The following is a 21,508-nucleotide window of genomic DNA, read 5'->3' as shown; positions in this document are numbered from 1 at the left end:
TAGAAATTGCATTGGCTTCTTTTAATAGTTTTTTAGTTTCATGGCAGGAGATTGGACTTGGTGGCACTTTCCAATTCTAAGATTCTATGATTTGTTTAGAGCCACAGTCTTTATACAAGTAAGGTTTAGACATGTTCACTCCTACACACACACTCTTCTCTCCTTCCCTTTCTCTTTTCTGACACAATCCGTTTCTCTGTCTCTCCAATTGGGGGGGGGGGGTACATGACATTTGCCAAAAGTTGGAATTATTCATTTTCAGAGGACTTTTAGAAATATGTGAAGAACTGCAAATTGCTCATCACTGTTTAAGAGTAAAATGCAGCACAATGTCTGTCTAATGTCTATTTATAAAAGGAATATCCCTAAAATCACCCCCACCTGATAATGTGAACAGTCTTGGAAAGCTAAGAAATCTGCAAGTACTACTTACTGTTCCATCTTTTAAATGCTAAGGGACAGCATGAATGATTTATGAATTTAAAATGGCTTGCTTGCGGTTGTTGCTATTTTATCTGATAATAAAGAACATATATGTTGTGAAGTTAAGCTTGAAAGACAAAAGATGTTTCGTATGACTTTCCCGGAGTAGCTAGTTAGCATCTGCGCTGGAAATCCCATATACCTGTTTACTGTTTTAATGCACCCCCTGAAGCTATCGCTTGATCCTGTTGCATATAGACGTGGCAAAGCTGGGATTTGAAATGTCAGTGGAGAGGCTGGTCTCAATGTATCACTCCCGCCACAGGTAGTGGGCGATGGATGAGGCAGGCGCTTGCTTCCAGGAGCTGTAGCTGTTCATATTTCACAGAACCTAAGGGCAGACAGCAAGGAAAATAGGACACTGAAAGAGGAAGGGAGGGGGAGACTCCATGCTTATAAGTCCTTTAAAAAAATAAAGATCCTTGAATCATTGCCTCTACTGATAATTTCTAAGCCAATCGTTAATTGAGTATAGTGTGAAGTATGTGTGTGTGCATATGCACATGTACACATACATAGAGTTGTCCTAATATTTCATTACACTCTCCCTTAACCAAAAATCACAATTACGGCTGAGACTAAATTATCCCACACTTGCCCATTTTGCCAGCGCACAATTTTGTGCAGTAACAAAGGTTGAAAGTGAAAGGAGCAACACCACTAAAGAAATTTTTGATAAATCAGATTTTGTTTTGAAATGTACTTTTAATGCATTCCCCAAATCAAGAGCCCCCCCTCCACCCCCCCCCCCCTATTGTATCAGCACAACTCTGTGGATTCTTTTGGTCCTGCAAAAGTTACTTGGTGCAGATCCTTCAAATGGAGTGTGAAATTATATTTGCTTTTTGTTGTTGTTAATTGCTATCAAATATGAGTGAGAGACCTTCAAGAGCTGTGGTCATCAACTGCACTGCTCAGGTCTTGCAAACTCAAAGCTGTCTACCCCCTGTGATGTTGTGTCCCTCTTTTCCTATAGCCTTCCACTTTATTTAGCACTAGCTTGGGGATCCAGCAGTGCCCGGGTCATTTGAAAAAGGCATTGTTTACATGTATTCCAAGTGTAGTCTAGATCCAATGTCAACTGGGTTCAGTGGGTGCGGGTGAACTACAACTCCCATCGTCGATGGACCCTCCCCCTGCAAACAGGCCCAGGATGTAGAATGGGTCATGGTGGCTCTATGTACAAAGTTTGATCTTGATCAGTCATTGGTGGGAGTCGCAGTGGTGTCAGAAGTGAATGAAGGTATTGCAAGTCCTATCATCCATGGTCCATCCCCCTCCAAACAGCACCAGGATGTAGAGTGGGTCATAGGAGGTCTGTGTGTCAAGTTTGGTCTTGATCAGTCATTGGTGTGGGTTGACGTGTTTTCAGGAAGTGAGTGAAGGTACTGTAAATCCCATCATTCTTGGTCTGTTGTCCCCCAAACCACAGGAGGACGTAAAGTGGGTCATGGGAGATATGTGTGCCAAGTTTGGTCCTGATGCATCATTGGATAGAGTAACAGTGGTCTGTGGGAGACAAAGCGTTTGAAAGTACTGAAAATCCCATCATCCGTTGTCCAGCCTGCCCCAAATGGCACCAGGACATAGAATGGGTCGTGGGGGTTATGTGTGCCAAGTGTAGTCCTGATCCGTCATTAGTTAGAGTAACAGTGGTCTGTTGGAGACAAAGTGTTTGAAAGTACTGCAAATCCCATAATCCTTGGTGCATCCTCCCCCAAACTTGTCCAATATGGGTGGGGTTCAATTGCAGGCGAACTATAAATCCCAGTACCTACTACTCCCAAACATCCAGGCCAATTCCCCTCAAAACTCACCAGTATTGAAATCTGGGCATATGTGGGTATGCATGGCAAATTTAGTCCACAACTATCATTGTTTGGGTTCATAGCGTTCTGGGTGTAGGTGAACTACAACTCCTAAATTCCCCAGTAGGAGTCACAGTCCTCTGACTTGATGCAGGGTGAACGACAGCTCCTCATGTTTGGAGGTGGGTTACAACATAGCTTTTCATAGCCACTAAAAGGGTTGGTTCTCATCTCCATTTCTAAGCCGAAGAACTGCCGCTGTCCGTAGACACCTCCAAGGTCATGTGGCTGGCATGACTGCATTGAGTGCCATTACCTTCCCGCCAGAGCAATACCAATTGATCTTACATTTGCATGTAAGGTTGGCAGAAGCTGGGGCTAACAGCGGTCGCTCACCCCACTCCCTGGAATCGAACCGCCGATCTTTCAGTCAGCAAGTTCAGAAGCTCAACAGTTTAATCCGCTGTGCCATCAAGGGCTCTTTTTTGCCACTGACATAGAACAAATTTTAGAGGCCACTGGTTTGCAACATTTCCAAGTCAAGTGAGCAAAGAGGCAGATTTGATTAAAGCCTGCTTAAAATCCATGTTTTAAACCTCTAGTTTAGTCAAATCAATTAATTACACCAGTGAATCAGATAATGCTGCCAGCCATAATAAAGACTGGATGCAGCCGTTCAGCCAGCAATTTTAGTAATGAGCCCAGCTTCAAGAGAAGAAGTAGAGTGTATTTTTATTTGCACAGGGATAACTTCCTCTCACTTCCAAACCAATTTTCAGCAGGAGACAACGCCGACACCACATTTCTTAGACATAATTCAGGATAAAATTAATAGCAAGGCAAGATCCTTGAGTCACCTAGTCCTTCTCCGTGGAATTGTTTCTAATTGAATGTTAAGATCAAAGTTTAAGTTTATAAGAGAGGAAAAACAAGCACAGATAAATAGTTATTATCTGACATCCTTATGAAAATTCATGACCTGCTGCTTTATCGGAGACCTTTTAAGAATTCTAATTGTGAAGTATGCAGAACTATTAAATGGCTAGAGTGCTTCAGTCTCTTGATAAGAAGCGAGTTAAATAATTGTCCTGTTTAACTTGTGCTTGTTAACCTTTAAGGTCAACTAGTTTGAACATACGTTTAATGAAATCCTGCAGCCAGAATTTATGATACTGCTTCTGAATGTTAAATTGGACAATTTACATAAGCAGGACATTAACCTTCTGAGTACTAAATAGCATTTTAGCACTTAGCCGCTGGGGACAATAAGGGACATGTTCTATATATTTGTGATTAGCTTGCCTGGAAACTCTCATGATGACCAATTGGCCTACCAAGTTTAGCAGCATAATTAAATGAATGGACTCAGCCTAAGTAAATTATCACTGCTGTGTACAGTATATCATTATAGTCCTAAGGAGGAGGGGGAGGGGGGAGAAAGGGTATGAATAATTTAATATTACATTACTAATTTATCAATGCTAAGTGACTGTGGGAAGACTCTCTGTAATTCGTTGGTTTAAATTTGATATTTGATTTACGGGTGGTGTGATTAAACTTGAGCCTACTTAATTTCTTTATCAGAAATTTATGGGAACTCAAAATTTATGATAGGATTTCTAACTCCCCCCACTCCTGCCAACTTCTCCTTCGTTCCCTTTTCCAGTAACAAAAGTATTTTCATTTGTTCCTTCTCTCTTAATTAGAGCAAATACAAAATACTAAATGCCATCCAACTTGTAGCTGGGCCATGTTTTAGAAAGAAATAACTGGTAGACATGTTTAACTCAGCTCTGGGTAACTTCCAAATGATGCTGAGCTCTGTATTTCTAAATCCCACTCTGCCACTCTGACCAATAGTGATGCCTGGTGGGAGTTATAGTTTATTGGTATCCAGAGGAACACAGTGTCTTCAGTATAAAATAGTTCTCCTGGCAGCTGACTGATACAGAAAGCAAAGATGCCTGTCTCAGAATTCCAAGCTTTTCTTACAAGGAAAGGATCATTCAGAGGAAATGCTTCAATGCAGTTTTAAAAATAAACACAACCTGATACTTTACCCCACATGTCATAATCTTATTTTTTTCTCCTTTGAACAACCAAGACTTAGCATAATAGCCACATCTTGCAAGTCCCATAACTTTACCCATCCTGATGACATTATGAGAAGTTTGCTAAGACACCTCTGGTAGGAAATGAATTAGAATTTTTACAGTATAGACCTGGATGTGTTTACTTTGAAATAAACCAAACAATACATACACAATGCATAATTTTATTAACTGTTGTCAAATATGCTTTGAGTTATGTTGACTCTATGAATAAGAGACCTCCAGGTCATCCTATCATCAACCACCTTGCTGAGGTCTGGCAGACTTCCTTGATTGAGTCTATCCACCTATCATGCACTTCCTCTTTTCTTTCTGCCTTTTACCATACCAAGGACTGTTGTTTTTTCTGGTGATTCATGTCTTCCCATGATATGGCCAAAGTATGACACTCAGTTTAGTCATTTTGGCTTCTAGGGAGTGTTTAGGCTTCATTTGTTCTAGGACCAATTTCCTGGTCTTTCTCGCAGGCTATGGTTTCTATAGTACTTTTTCCCCACTTTTTATCTGCTTTCTTCACTGTCAATAAATGGGAAATACAATGGCATGAACAATCCTAACTTTAGTGTTCAATTATACATTTTGATTAGTTCCTTCAAAAAGATTATTCTAAATCCTAGTCTGCCGATTTCTTGACTTCAATCACCATTCTAGCTAATGATTGAGCCAAGATTTGAAAAATCATGAACTATAATTATACAGATATAATGATGTGCAATTCTTAGGCACACAGAGAGTATGTCCATATGATAGTTATAACAGATAGGTTGACACCAATTTAACTGCTCAGGCTCCAGCCTCTGATATCCCAGAACTTGGGGCTTGGAATTCTCTAATACCTCAGTGCTATTCAGAATAATGATCCATTGACCCTGAGACATCAGCTGCTGGTCCCTGTCATGCTTGTGGCAAAGAAAGAAACAATTGCAGCCAATGGATGCGAGCATGGGCCTTGGAGCCTTGGTGAAAATAATTACATGGGCTTGATCCTCATGTAAGCTGCCCTGAGTCTCTTCGGGGAGATGGAGGCGGGATATAAAAATAAAGTTGTTGTTGTTGTTGTTGTTGCTATTTACTGGTCCTCACATCAGATAGCTTGAGCAGCATTGCTTTAGCTCACTTCCTTTCAACAACAACACTAGCGCTCGCTAGCAGACAATCCAGACCCTTTTCTCTCTTCTTCCTTATCCAGGGGTTGCTAGAGAGAGAGGAAAATATTGGTTTTGCCAGATGCCTGAATGACTCATGTACATAGTGGTAGCTAATGGTTTTCATGGTTATGGGGAAATGAACCTAAGTCTTGAAGGAACTATCCAGAGTGCTGAACTTATTTTGAGGAACCAGAGTCAGTTCTTGGATAGTTTATTCAACTTTTGAGTAGAGGCTAGAGAAAGTTCATTGCCACACAGACACTTATCTAATATTTAACAACAACAACAACAACTACTACTACTACTACTACTACGTTATTTTTATACCCCGCCTCAATCTCCCCAAAGGGACTAGGGGCAGCTTACATGGGGCCAACCCCAGGTGATTACAATCATTTGTAAATAAAACACATCCAAGTAAAATACACTTCTACCTGTTGAACATAGTAAAATAACAAACATGTCTACATTAACACACATAGTTAAAAAAACCTGAGCAAACTCATAAAAGCGAATTGGGCCAAAAGTGCATGGAGTGAAAATTGTAAACTAGAGAATGAAGTAAGTAATTTAGAAATAATTTATAACTTGGGCTGTTACTACTTGGCTTATACTGTGTTAGTGAACTGTGGCCCTTCTCAGAGAATCATAGAGTTAGAAGTGACCACAAGGACCATCCAACCCCCCTGCCATTCAGGAACACACAATCTAAGCTGATGAAATTATAGGACTGTCAGATTGTTCTAGTGCCTGCTCAAACTACAAATCCCAGCATTCTGTAGGATGCAGACATGGCAATTAATGTGGCATTATGACTTATAAAGCACTATATTGCTCAGGCCCGAGTTATTTGGCAGATTACATATCCCAGTATGAACTGGCTGAGCCCTGAGGTCCTCTTAGTGTTTATATGTACATTGTATTGTTTTGAGCTTTGTTAGCCACTCTAAGTCTCATTTAAGAGACAAAAAGTGGTATGTAATGATAATAATATAATGCTATTAATGTGCAGTTTAAAAGGGTCTCCATTTATGCAGTCAGTTATTTCATGATACCATTCAAAATAAGGGTTATGTGGCATGTGGCATTTATTCTGTTAAAGATCTCAGCCTGTGTCTGCCATTCCTCACCATTTAAAGGGGAAAATCCACCCAAGAACGAAGTCTAGATAGCCTTTCTCTCCTGAGCTTGCAATATTACTATGAAAGTACAATTAGTTTCACATTTCAAGTTTCATAAGTACCTTAGCCACAATGTCCAAATCTTTACTTTTAGTTATTTTTAAAAAGAAATCAGATTGTCACAAGACACTTGTTGTAGCCCAGCCTCCATCTGAGCAGTCAGGTGAGCCTGAGGTTGGGCCCATTCAGCCTATTATTGTCCCTGTACCCGCGTTGTCAGAGGTGCAGCCAAAGTTTGTCCCTGCACCTGCCTTGCCAGAGGACTCTGGGTTTAGGCCTGAGATGCAGCCAGAGTTTGTCCTAGTGGATTCTGGGACCAGAGAATGGTTGCAAGTAGGCAGTTTGAACCTCATTCCTCAAAGCAGTCAAGGTCGAATCTCCTGGTGCCAGATGGACATTCTAGTTTGGATGTTGGAATTGATAAGGTGGGGAGTGATAATGAGCTTGACAGGAGGAGAGCGATAACTCAGTTGAGTAAAAGAAAAGGAGCATGTTAGGAGGAGTAGGCGTTTGCTTTTGAAATGAAATAATGAATAACCTTCTCATGGGATGGGACCTTGAATTTCCCTTATAAGAAGGGGTGCTTTCTCTGACACAGTCAGAGGTGGTAACGTTGCAAATCCAAGAAGGAAGATCTTTGCTTTGTGTGTATTTCTGCAGCCTTGTATCTTGATTCAAGTTCCCGCCTTGCTTGTTCCTGTGTTTCCAGTTGAATGCTCCAGTATTTTGCAATTTGGATTTTTGTTCCAGCCAAGACCCTTGCCTTGTGTTCCAGCTTGCACTCTGTACCTTGGACTAAACTTGAAGTTTTGTTCTTGCATTCCAGCATTGCTTTCTGTGTTTCCAGCTTGATTCATGCTTTGGATTAATCCTTGAAATCTTGTTTGGACTATTCATGATATTTTTGTGGGACTTACTTTGATATCCAGTTTGGACTATGTTCTTTGAGTGATTTTTATAGACTCTTGCTTCAAGATTTTCAAGTACTTTGTTTTTGTGGATTTAAACCCATTTTATTGACTCTGAACTTTAATTTGCTATTGCTTGCATATAATCTTCAATAAACAGCTTGCTTGCTTATATTCTGGGGCTCCAATGTGGTTTTGAGGTGCCTACGCAGCCTATGGGTGCAACAACACTGGACTTGAGGTGGTAGTGAGTAAGAGGCACTGCTAGCTTGATGTGACCTGAACATGCAAAACAGAGTATGTTCTAACTATTCTAAATTAATATTGTATGCTGCTTGTTGTATAATTCACACACATTACAGATTGTTTTAGGTATCTTGTTGCTTTAACATTCACAGTGAACGCCATGTGAAAGTAAAGCAGGATATAATGAAATACACACCTGCATAAATCAGCAGCAAGTAGCAGCCCTTGAACTTTCTCATATTCATGCTTTTACCTTTTATTGAGGCCACACCTTGTAACTGCAGAATAATTCCAAATAATAGCTCCATTACAAAGGAGTAACATCATCATTTATTTAATTACAATTTAATTTAATATAGTAATAGGAGTAATTCTTCACTTTATGTATTTTTCATCTTTACCCTCAAACCAGATCTCAAGGCAAGGCTTACTAATGAAAATAAACACAATATAGTTAAAACATATTTCTACACAAAAGCAACTTTATACTTTTTAAGATACATTAGATATATCCTACCTGTTAGGAGATAAGTAATTTCAAGTTTTTAATTATGTGGAACTAGTTCCATCCAAGTAGTGCTTCTCTCAGTCAGTTCTCTACTGCCTTTTCCTTTTTACAGAGGCAGGAAAATTTCCATCTCTGCATGTAACATGTAGTTTGGTTCTTAACAATTATAGATAACAATTCAGACAAGCTTATAACTTTTCTGAATGTTGCTATAGTTCCTCATACGGACCATATAGGGCAATGATTAGGCCCTGTATTCAGTGAAGCATAAATGAAAGCGAAGAAAAGACTATAGGGCTATGGCTTACTCCCTATATGCTCCATTTATGGAGGGCATGATGGCTGTGGGAATGGGACTCTGAGTCTCTGCAGCCTAAATGCTCTTCCTTGTCCCTGCTGCTACTTCTTACCCGTAGGGGAAAGGGGAAGCCGATGAGGTTGCAGGACCCAGATGAAACTAGATCTGTCACTGTCTAAGCACAAGAGCGGAAACCCCGTGAGATGATTTATATGCTGGAGGCTGGACGTGATGGATCATGCAGATGTAGAGCCAACTGCTTTAGCCCAGCAGCCTGGGTGGGTGAGAACCAACCAACCAACCATATACCTGCAATGCCACTTCACAGGAGCAGTGTGAAAAGAGATGTCAAAATAAAAAATGGCATCACTGACATTGTATAGTCGGAGTCTGATACACCTCTAGAAAACCTCTACAAATTTAGCACTAGTAAAAATTATATAGTACCTAGATACATGCATGATGCAAGATCTGAAATTATGCAAAAGAATTCTGTTTCATACAGGAAAATTGCATGTATCCTATGTAAATGAATGCATGCATTTAGTTCAAGATTAGCGAACCAAAGAATGTAGCTTAGGTTTCCCACATCAATAAAAAATTTACATACGAGTAATAAGTTCATATAAATATGGAAGAACATGTTCAGCTTCTTTCTTTCTACTTTCCTATTTTCTGTCTCACTCTGCTTTCTAAATTGTTCTGAGTGTGTCATTCTGTTGTTCATGCCAGATGGGATGCTAGCATTTATTTTTAGAATCTTTGCACTATGATTCTCAGTGACAAACAATACTCAAAATGGAACATAGACTTCAAAAATAATAAAACAATATGACAAGCAAAAACATAAACAATCTGTTAGAACCCTTGTATCTAGAATAATATTGTCATGACTTGGTATTACTGGAAGTAACACATGCATAACTTTTGGAATGGGTGAAGTAAATATTCAGTACCTCCTTCTGCAAAACCTTATCTCTCCAGTCAATGCAGCATTCTGACTAGATGTGTAAACCTATTGTATTGTCGGCTAGATTTTTTACTTTTCAAATTTCACATCCTTGGGTTTGATTAAAATATGTAATAAACATTCCCAATAGTAAACAAAATTACATTTCTGTATGACAGAGGAATACTCCAAATAGAGTCTTGAAACCTTGTCCAGGACATTTGACTCCCTAACTGATAGGCAAAACATCCAGTTGAGACCTATAGAAGATCGGTGATATAACCAAATACATGCAGTAAGGGCCTTGATATAAGCCCAGTGGAAGAACTGAGTGAAAAATGAAAAACAAGCAGAACATTTCATCATGCTTAAAATTATAGGACTGGAGGGGACCACAAGGACTAATAGTCCCATCCTCTACCAGATAAGAATACTCACCCCTGAAAGGAGGTCACCCAGTCTCTATAGAAAATTCACTAAAAAAGTGAGTTCATCACCCGAGACAGTCTAGTCCAGGGGTCCTCAAACTTTTTAAGCCAAGGGCCAGTCCACAATCCTTCAGACTGTTGAGGGGCCAGATTATCATTTGAAAAAAAAATACAAACAAATTCCGATGCACATTGCACGTCTTATTTGTAGTGCAAAAACAACAACAACAACAACAACAAGAACAAGAACAATGAAAGAACAATACAATATTTAAAAATAAAATTTTTAACCAACATACATTTATCAGGATTTCAATGGGCAGTGTAGTCCTGCTTCTGGCCAATGAGATAGTCAAGTTAATTAGGGTTGTTGTTGTTGTGTGCCTTCAAGTCATTTCAGACTTTGGGCGAGCCTAAGTCTAAAATGTATTTATTTATTATTTATTTATTTACTGCATTTATTTACTACATTTGTATCACACCCTTCTCACCCCAAAGGGGACTCAGAGTGGCTTACAAATTATATGTACATACAATATATAATATTATTAGCATAGCACAATATTAGCATTATATATTACTATATTGAACTATACCACTATACTGTAATATTATTAGTAATATTATATGTAATATAGAATATATAATTAATATTATTATATGGTATTATTATTAGTGTTATATTGTACTACATTATAATATTATTATCAATATTATATGTATATACAATATATTATATTATAAAACTGAGGGCGGGGGCCAGGTAAATGACCTCGGAGGGCCGCATCTGGCCCCCGGGCCTTAGTTTGGGGACCCCTGGTCTAGTCTATAGCTCTTACAGTCAAGGCAATTGCTTTAATGTTTAAATGGAATCTTTTTCTTGTAATTTGAGTCCTTAGGTCTGTATTCTAGTCCACTGCTTAATAAACTGCAGGTTATGACAAATGCAGTCCCATAAGAGAAAATGTTGGTTGCAAAAGATGTACTAACAGTAAAAGGTTTCTGAATGCCACCTAGTGGCTGTTTTAGACATTTACTTAAACCTGTTAACAAGGTGCAGTGTTTACAGTGGACTCTGCAGCAGAAATGCTTCAGCTTTTTCATTAAAAAATCAGCCTATTTAGCAAGCCTTGGAAATATGAATTAATTATCAGAACATGTTTAGTTTTTTATGTCTGTTTTATATACCTATATACCTGGGGTCACGTAAAAATTTCTCAGACAGAAAGGGGTCACAAGTAAATAAAACCCAGATCCCAAAGCCATTTCTTATAAGGCTTGTTTTTTTGGCCCATTTACTATCCTGGTTGACTGCTTTTAAACATGTTCCATCTTGTCAATATCCTTCTTGAACTGTGGTGCCAGAACTGGACTCAGTATTCCAGCTGAAATCAGACCAGCAGAATAGACTATGACATGGTGGTTTGCCAGCAAAGATACTTCTTGAAAAGGTTGCTGATTCTTTAGGATTCTTTATTATGTTTTTGCAGGTCTGCTCCCCCAAGTGGTGAAAGATGTCTGTGGTTCTTCTTAGCTTTGTGTGGGCTTAACTTGCACGTCTGATTGCTGAAGTATGTATCTCTGAGGAAATCTCATTGTGAGAAGAATAACAGATTAAACATAGAGAATGTATATTTCCCTTAATATGTAATTTTACCTTTTCATGGTAATTATAAATTATATTTTATCAGCTTCAACTTCATGTTTTGAAGAATCATAGACTGGTGGCTAGCTACCATGTGTCAGCAATAAACACTGTTAAATGAACTTCTGTAAATTAGTTAGTGTCACAAAAGTTTTAATAAACAAATGCTATTGATTTTAAAATTAGATTGTGATTTTAAATATTAATTTTAAAATATAAAAAGGCCATTAAAATATAGGCCGGAATTCTCTGTCAGCTATGTTGCCACATAACCAATATAATTATATAGTTGACTCTCCCAATCCCCACTTTCTAGACAGCAACCACTGCAATCAACAAGGGTCTGTTCTCCTGCTAATTCAGGAAGCAACTAACATTTCCACCTTCTCCTGTGAGTGATAGCTAACATGACAACCAGAAGCAGGAATTAGCACCATCCAAGACAGCCATGGAACATCAACAGCAGGAAGCTTGGAGGAAGGGGCAGTGTTTGTCTGCTGCAGGCTGCCTTTGACCTCAGCTCCTGGTGACTGGCTCCTTGCAGACCCTGCCCCTGACTGCCTGGCTGAAGCAAGGCCCAGCAGAAACACCTGCTGCCTCCAGAGGCTGGGGCATAAAAGGAGGATGCTGGTGGGGGCCCAGTCACACAGCACCATCCAAGACAGCCAAAGAAGATCATGATGGGGTGTGTGTGTATATATGTGTATGTATGTATCTGTATGTATCTAAATACTGTTTTTATGTTTTAATATCTTAATGTTAATGGTTTTAAATTGTATTTATATGTCAATTGTTTCTACTGATTTTATGTTATGTTTTATTTGCTTTGTATAATGAGGTATTGAATTTTCGCCTAAATTTATGTTGTATGCTGCTCTGAGTCCCCTGTGGGGTGAGAAGAGTTGGATAGAAATGCAGTTTAATAATAATAATAATAATAATAATAATAATAATGACCCAATTTTCCCTCACACTAGAGATATCAGTCAGATGCTTCCCAATTGACAAAATGTGTACTCATCATGGAAGTATGAGCAGCATGTTAATTCTATCCAGCCCATCCTTGGTTCTGTCTACTCAGTATGTGTGGGATAATTGTCTCAGGAAGAGCTCTATCCTACCCTTGGAAAGTTTTGACATGAGGGGCAACGATGCTATCTCACAGTTGCTGTTCATGTGATGATCCTCCAGGAACAGAGGAGGTTCTTTGTTTCAGACACCTCACATGTGTGGGACAATGGTGGTGATGGAGAAGAGGGTGGTACTAGATATATATATATATATATATATATATATATATATATATATATATATATATAATATATTTTATGTTGTGAAATGCTGCTGTTGCTAATGTACCAAAGGAGGTGCTAATTAGCGCACACCCAACATAGTATCAGCAAGAACACCTAATGTGGCTATTACACTATTCTGACTGTACATTCTTTGTTTAGTTTTCATGGTGGTTTGTTCAGACTGGAATTCCTATGACTTGTAAAGTGGGAAACATTGAAGAGATTTCATGACTTTATTTCTTGTAGTTCTGTGCATAGTTTCTTGATACAACAAATTAGGTTCCCATCTTTCTTTGGATGTATTTGAGTGTCTGTCTAATATATATATATATGGATATGCATATATGTGTGTGGGTGGGTGTATAATAACTGCAATTTTTGAAGATTAAAAGAAACATTTGGATAGATTAACAGAAATTATCATTTAGAAAGTTGCAACACTGTGCCTACAACCCTAAATCTTCTCCCATGTACAAAAGAGGAAAGCAGAATAGAGTGGGGCTAGTACTTCCCTTGACCTGGATGATACTCCTGATGATGCAGCTACAGCTTGACCCATGGCCTATTAAGACCCTTAGATACTTTTACATGTATTGCTTTCAAGTCAATCCCTAGAATTCATGAGACAGCTGCCTTCATATGTTTTGGTATGATAGGCAGAGTTTACTCTTTCTAACAATAATGAAGTTGAATTATTGAAATATATTGCAAAAACTTTGTGAACATTGTTAATGCCCCCCAAAATCCTGTTAAAATTATATATATATTTATTCAAAAGATGAATAGAAGTTGATATTGTAAAAGTTGATGTCCAATGCATAGTTGTGTTATTTCAAGTTATTTTTAGCTTAAAGTGAAGATTTTCTTGTGTCTTATGAGTTCGCAAAATGTTCCTTATAGCAGATAATATGTATTATACATTGTCTATGATGTATTTTATGATATTTTTATTTTTCTGGTTTTAATAGTTTTAATTTTATTGTTTATTTGTTATATATTTTAATTATGTAATTCTTGTTTATGCTGCACTTGGTCCCCTTGTAAGCTGCCCTGAGTGCCTTTGGGGAGATGGTGCTGGAATATAAGAATAAAGTTCTTATTATGACCCTGCAGTGTCTGTCTGAGCAAACTGCCTGGACTATGTAAAGTCTGTAGAAAGTGATCCAGTGTTAGATAGGAAATGTCAATATCTTGTGATGGACCTCTACTAAAAGCACATGGAAGCAATGAGTTTATACTAAGAGAAGTCTATGTAATATGAAGGATTCTCCAAAAAAGGTAGATATGTACCTTACTGCCATGTAGACTAATAAACAGAGAGCCAAAAAACTCTAAAGACATCGGATCCTATCTGATCTTGGCAGCTAAGCAGGGTTGATTAGTGCTTGGGGACTATTAATCAATATCAGGTGCTATTAGTTAAATAATAATAATAATAATAATAATAATAATAATAATAATAATAATAACCCCCCCGCAGGTGCCACCTTGACGTGGTGGGGGGGCTTAGCTGCTCCAATGATGACTGAGGGCTGTGCTGGCGGTAGTGTAACTACCGGCAGGTCCAACCAAGCCAGAGAGGCCTCAGCTGAGGAGCACAACCAAGAGCACCTAACCCATTAGCATTATGGAGAATCAAACCCAAACGAAGTCTATACTGGCTCGGTCGTCGCCCAGGATAAAAAGGACCGCGGTGGATGCTGCTGATTCTGGACATCCATCGACAAGTGGGCTACGGAATCATCAAAACCCAAATGAACAGTCACAGAAGCGGCAAAAATATACAATGCCAGAAAACCGCACAATTATGAAATGCTACTACAAATCTGAACCTCAAAGGCGTGGCTACCAAAAAAGGATGCATCAGCTATGGAAACAAGAGTACCCTGACTCACAGATAACAGAACCCCGACTGGCTGACCAACGAAGATTCATAATCAGAAACAAAGTGTTCAGTGAAGTTGAACTCGAAGAAATCCAGAAAATTTGCAAAGTAGATTACCATCAGACCACAGCACAGACAGCAGCAGAGACTCCAGCAACACTTGGAATGGTGGAACAGATTGAACCAGAAGAAAGTGTGGCGCTTTTGCAAGAATTTCATGAACCAGCACTTGAAACATCTGTTGAACCACCAGGAACCTTGACAGCAAGACAACAAGAGCTCAAGGATAAGATCATGGCTCATGCTGCAGCAAATGCAATAAGACAGCGGCTCCCAACTCTAAAAACAGTGCCCAAGAGACACCTGGCGCCTCTCATGAAAGATGTGAATGCAGCACTCTCCACTGTCCAAATAACATCAATTGAACAAACAAACCAGTTTGCCTACAGTGCAGCAGTGATAGTAACAGAAGAGCTTGGGCTCCTACAACCAAGGCAGCCCCAAAGAAAATCGACTGGAAAACCAAAGTGGAAGGTCAGGCTGGAGTTGAAAATCAAAAAGCTTAGATCAGATGCAAGTAACCTGAAAAATATGAAAGAGAGGAAACTGAAGAATGACAAAATCAAGCAATACCTGATCCGAAAGTACTGGCTGAACACCAGAAAAATTGAAGAAGCTTTGGAAATCGTGAAAGAACAAATTACAGCAACAGCCAGAAAAATTGAAAGGTATGAAGCCAGAATCATCCAGTACAGACAAAATCAACTGTTTCAATCAGACCAAAGACGGTTCTACCAGAGTCTGAACCAAACAACAGATACAGTAACCATAAAGCCAGAGAAAACTGCAACAACAAAGTTCTGGAAAGAACTTTGGGAAAATAATAAAAACTACAACAAAAACGCTGGGTGGATAAAGGAGTTTGAAGGAAAATTCTCACAGAACAAAATGGAACAGATGGAAATAACAACTGAAATGATCAGCAAACGAGTGCAAAAAGTCAAGAACTGGACATCGCCTGGTAGTGATCAACTTCATGGATTTTGGCTCAAACATCTGATTAGTTTACATGGAAAAATGGCCCAACAATTCAATGAGATGCTGCAGAAAGGAAGTATCAGTGAATGGCTAACAACTGGAAGAACATACCTGATACAAAAGGATCCAGCAAAAGGAGCAGCACCAGGAAACTACAGGCCAATAACGTGTCTGCCCACTATGTTTAAACTACTGACTGGCATCATAGCTGACAGAATTCAAGACTATCTTGAAGAAAAAAACATCTTGCCAGATGAACAGAAAGGCAACAAACGGAAAAGCAGGGGCACAAAAGACCAGTTATTGATTGACAAAATGATTCTGGAGAACTGTAAGAGCCGAAAAGCTAATCTTCACATGACGTGGATTGACTACAAAAAGGCCTTTGACTCACTCCCACACAGCTGGATCATCAAGTGCCTGGACGCCATCGGGATTTGTAAAACCGTTGGCACCTTCATTGAAAACATGATGGAGCACTGGAAAACTGAACTGTTTGTTGGAAATGAAAGCTATGGACTTGTCAACATCAGGAGAGGAATTTTCCAGGGAGATTCATTGTCCCCTCTGCTTTTCATTATTGCCATGATCCCTCTGTCAACAATCTTACAAAAAACAAATCTCGGCTATCAAATATCTAAGAATTCTCACAAAATTTCACATTTGATGTACATGGATGACCTGAAGCTATATGGGAAAACGGAAACTGAAATCCAGTCTCTGACCAACACTGTCCGAATTTTTAGCACTGATATCAACACGGAGTTTGGTTTGGACAAATGTTCGACAGTGGCATTGAAGAAGGGAAAAATCATTGAAAGTGAGGGCATAAATATGCCCAATGGCCAAACAATAAAGTGTCACCAGCCAGAGGCCTATAAATATCTGGGCATACTACAGCTGGACAACATCAAGCATGAACATGTGAAAACTGTGGTCAGCAAAGAATACACACAAAGGGTCAGAAAAATTCTCAAAAGCAAGCTCAATGGAGGCAACACCATCAAGGCCATAAACACCTGGGCCATACCTGTCATAAGATATACTGCTGGCATTATAAATTGGACACAGGTGGAACTGGACAATTTGGACAGAAAAACAAGAAAACTCATGACCATTCATCATTCACTGCACCCTCGCAGTGATGTTGACCGGCTATATCTGCCTAGAAGATCAGGGGGCAGAGGACTCTTACAAGTAAAGCAAGCAGTCAAAGAAGAAGAACATGCCCTGGCAGAATATGTCAAGCAAAGTGAAGAACCTGCTTTGATTGAAGTCAAAAATCAGAAACTCCTCAAAACACAGCAGACAAAAAACCAGTACAAGAAAACCGCACTACAAACTAGAGCTGACAGCTGGCACAACAAAACACTGCATGGAAAGTTCCTTGACAAAATTGAAGGAAAAGCTGATAAGGAGAAGACCTGGCTCTGGCTCACGAATGGGACCCTGAAGAAGGAGACAGAAGGCCTGATCCTTGCAGCCCAGGAGCAAGCCATCAGAACAAATGCAATTAAGGCCAAGATTGAAAAATCAGCTGATGACCCAAAATGCAGACTGTGCAAGGAAACCGACGAAACCATTGATCATATCCTCAGCTGCTGTAAGAAAATCGCACAGACAGACTACAAACAGAGGCACAACTATGTGGCCCAAATGATTCATTGGAACTTATGCCTCAAGTACCACCTCCCAGCAGCAAAGAACTGGTGGGATCACAAACCTGCAAAAGTATTGGAAAATGAGCACGCAAAGATACTGTGGGACTTCCGAATCCAGACTGACAAAGTTCTGGAACACAACACACCAGACATCACAGTTGTGGAAAAGAACAAGGTTTGGATCATTGATGTTGCCATCCCAGGTGACAGTCGCATAGATGGAAAACAACAGGAAAAACTCAGCCGCTATCAGGACCTCAAGATTGAACTTCAAAGACTCTGGCAGAAACCAGTACAGGTGGTCCCGGTGGTGATGGGCACACTGGGTGCTGTGCCAAAAGATCTCAGCCAGCATTTGGAAACAATAGACATTGACAAAATCACCATCTGCCAACTGCAAAAGGCCACCCTACTGGGATCTGCACACATCATCAGAAAATACATCACACAGTCCTAGACACTTGGGAAGTGTTCGACTTGTGGTTTTGCGAAACGAAATCCAGCATGTCTATCTTGTTTGCTGTGCCATACAACGTCGTTGTGTTGATAATAATAATAATAATAATAATAATAATAATAATAATAATAATAATAATAATAATAAATTTCTTATAACCCGCATCAATCTGCCCACTGGCTTACATGGGGAGAAAGCCAGAGAACAAGAAGTTCAACATATAATTAAAACACAATACAAAATACAAAACTAAAATACATAACAGAACAAATAATTGCAGAAGAAGGAGAATAACTGAAACCACCTCTGAGTATTCCTTGCCTACGAAAACCAAGCAGAATTTATCAGGTCACCATAAGCTGAGTTTCTTTCAAGGCACATACTTTACACTTACTTACAGGCCAAGAAACAGGACACAAATTGTGGGAATGAGCATAATAGCATGCTCATTCCCACAATTTAATTTTCCTGGACCTCCAGTCCATAAGGCTAAAGTAGTATCCTTGGGTGTGATGTTAATCTGCTTATCTGGGCAATACTGTGGTTCACTGGTTAGAAGAAGATGACTAGAGGTAAATCCAGATAGTGCTACAAGTAGCAAAGAGCCATAATCCTTGAAATACATGAAGCATTTTACTACTATTTTATCCCCATAGCTATTTAGTGGCAGTACATACTCAGACAACATCCAGTGAAGTACTGTAGCCAGGAAAAAATAGCCAAGAGACCAGGCATCATCCGCTGGTATTTTCTCTCAGCAACATCTTTTCTTTTCTTACAACAACACAGTTGCAGACTGCTGCTACTCTGGTGTCCCCTCCCATTCCCAGCCACTAAATGGTCACAGGATCTATGTGAAGGGTAAAGTTTTTTTTAATTTCATGTTTTATTAAGTTTGTTTTTTATCTTTGTAGGTTAATGTTTAATTTTATAATTGTGTAGTTTTTTTGTCTATGGGTGTATTTTATATTATTATTGTTTTTATTCGGGCTTGGCCCATGTAAGCCGCCCCGAGTCCCCTTCGGGGGAGATTGAGGCGGGGTATAAAAATAAACTTATATTATTATTATTATTATTGACACAACAACATTGTACGACACAGCAAACAAGATAGATATGCTGGATTTCGTAACACAAAATCACAAGTCGTACACTTCCCAAGTGTCTAAGACTGTGTGATGTATTTTCGGATGATGCGCGCAGATCCCAGCAGGGTGGCCTTTTGCAGTTGGCAGATCGTAATTTTGTCAATGTCTATTGTTTCCAAATGCCGGCTGAAATATTTTGGCATGGCACCCAGTGTGCCGATCACCACCGGGACCACCTGCACTGGTTTCTGCCAGAGTCTTTGAAGTTCAATCTTGAGGTCCTGATAGCGGCTGAGTTTTTCCTGTTGTTTTTCGTCAATGCGACTGTCACCTGGGATGGCAACATCAATGATCCAAACCTTTTTCTTTTCCACAACTGTGATGTCTGGTGTGTTGTGTTCCAGAACTTTGTCAGTCTGGATTCGGAAGTCCCACAGTATCTTTGCATGTTCGTTTTCCAATACTTTTGCAGGTTTGTGATCCCACCAGTTCTTTGCTGCTGGAAGGTGGTACTTGAGGCATAAGTTCCAATGAATCATTTGGGCCACGTAGTTGTGCCTCTTTTTGTAGTCTGTCTGTGCAATTTTCTTACAGCAGCTGAGGAGATGATCAATGGTTTCGTCGGTTTCCTTGCACAGTCTGCATTTTGGGTCATCAGCTGATTTTTCGATCTTGGCCTTAATTGCATTTGTTCTGATGGCTTGCTCCTGGGCTGCAAGGATCAGGCCTTCTGTCTCCTTCTTCAGTGTCCCATTCGTGAGCCATAGCCAGGTCTTCTCCTTATCAGCTTTTCCTTCAATTTTGTCAAGGAACTTTCCATGCAATGTTGTTTTGTTGTTGTTGTTGTTGTTGTTGTTAGTGAGTAGCCCCATGGAAGAGAAGCTTTATAATAGTATATCTCGGGAGCAATACAATTCATAAGCATGATGTAGGATTGCATTCATTGTCAGACATTTCTTCCGGTGAGGTCTTGTGGTATTCTGGTGGTGTAGACGACAATAGAGTTATGCTAAAGGGTTAAGATTTCTGGAGAGGTGTTCATGTAGATAGAAAATATTGTGGGGATCCTAAGCCCAGGGAATGAGAAGAGTTGACTGCAAAGGGTTTTGCTTCCAAAAAGTTTTCTGTACATGTTATGATTGAGCCTCATGGCTCTGTTACTGACAGACGTGGGCGTAAGACTCCTCGAGAGTCAGATACTCTCGAGGAGCGAGAGAGAAAAAGACTGCGAGACATATTTGCAGCACCATCTGACGAGGAGTCTTTCGAAGGGTTTACGGAGAGAATGGAGGAGGGGCTGGTTAGCTCAGAGGAGGATGAGATGGATTGGACTCGGGTAAGGGAGGAAGTGGGTGCCACTGGCCATGATGGGACAGAAGATGAATGGGGACCTTCAGGATTAGACCCATGGTTTAGCTGGAGGGATGGGACGGGATCCACAGCTGGAGATGCTGTTGGGCGTAGTCAGAGGTGTTCCAGCTCTGACGAGGAAAGTGATGAGGAAACGCCCGGGTTAAGGAGGACAGCTGACAGTGATGAAGATTTGTAACTGGCATAAAATGGGGCTTGAGAGCAATTGCAAATTGCGTTGGGCAAGGTAATCTGGGCAAACGCTTGGGATCCGTGTGTGTGTGGGACGCTTCCCTGAAGACTTGTGTGCTTTCCTGTGCTGTGACGTAAGTTGATTGGAATCCAGGGTCAGACGGCGGGAGGGATTGTGTGGGCATTTGTTTGTGCAAACCTGTGCTTACTCTTATTAGCTTGACCCTCCGTCGTCTTCTTGACGGACGCCATCTCCTGCTTTAAGAACTCGGACTGAACTGACCACGGCTTGTCTTCCCCCCTTCTTGGACTTGGAAAAACTACAAACGTCTGCTTCTGGCTTTGATCTACGGAACGGAACTGGTCTACTCAACTGCTACAATCCTTGGCTGTTTTACTCGTGTTGGAGATCCTGTCTGCTGTGTGTGTGGGGGAGCGACGCAAGTTACTCTAAGCACAGTGTTGGCAGCAGAGAGGAATCTGCTGCCAATTAGTTGCATTCTTTGTATCTTTTGTTCCTTGGCTTTCGTTTCGTTTATACCCAGGCTGACGCAAGCAGTTTGTTTTTACCCGGATTAAACTCCGGTTTAATCCGGTTTATCTTTTGAACATTTACTTTTGCCCCTTTTTGCTCCTAAAGGCAAAAACTGCCTGGCCCTTGTGTTTTACGGTCATTTTTGAGTTCTGTAATCTAATAAACTCTGTTACTTTGAATCTTGTGGCGTTCTGTCCTTGACAGTACATGTGCTATGTAAATGAGATGTAATAAATAGGACACCCAATTTCTGCCTTTATCTGTTCACTGCCCATGTGGTGGAAGCGCTTTCCT

At 40.0% G+C, this 21,508-nt stretch overlaps 2 long non-coding RNA genes across 2 annotated transcripts in view; both read left to right on the top strand.

Moving 5' to 3' along the window:
• Nucleotides 1–21,508, top strand: part of LOC103283035 (uncharacterized) — a 63,573-nt gene that overhangs the window by 11,961 nt on the left and 30,104 nt on the right. The window lies entirely within an intron of this gene.
• On the top strand, nt 281–14,113 carry LOC134296692 (uncharacterized). The gene is made up of 2 exons (XR_010003521.1): nt 281–11,639; nt 12,030–14,113. It is a non-coding gene; the product is annotated as an uncharacterized LOC134296692 (long non-coding RNA).

This window comes from Anolis carolinensis, chromosome 1 (assembly GCF_035594765.1).
Source record: "Anolis carolinensis isolate JA03-04 chromosome 1, rAnoCar3.1.pri, whole genome shotgun sequence".
Taxonomy (NCBI): Eukaryota; Metazoa; Chordata; class Lepidosauria; order Squamata; family Dactyloidae; genus Anolis; species Anolis carolinensis.
This window is presented reverse-complemented; position numbering and strand designations above follow the sequence as displayed.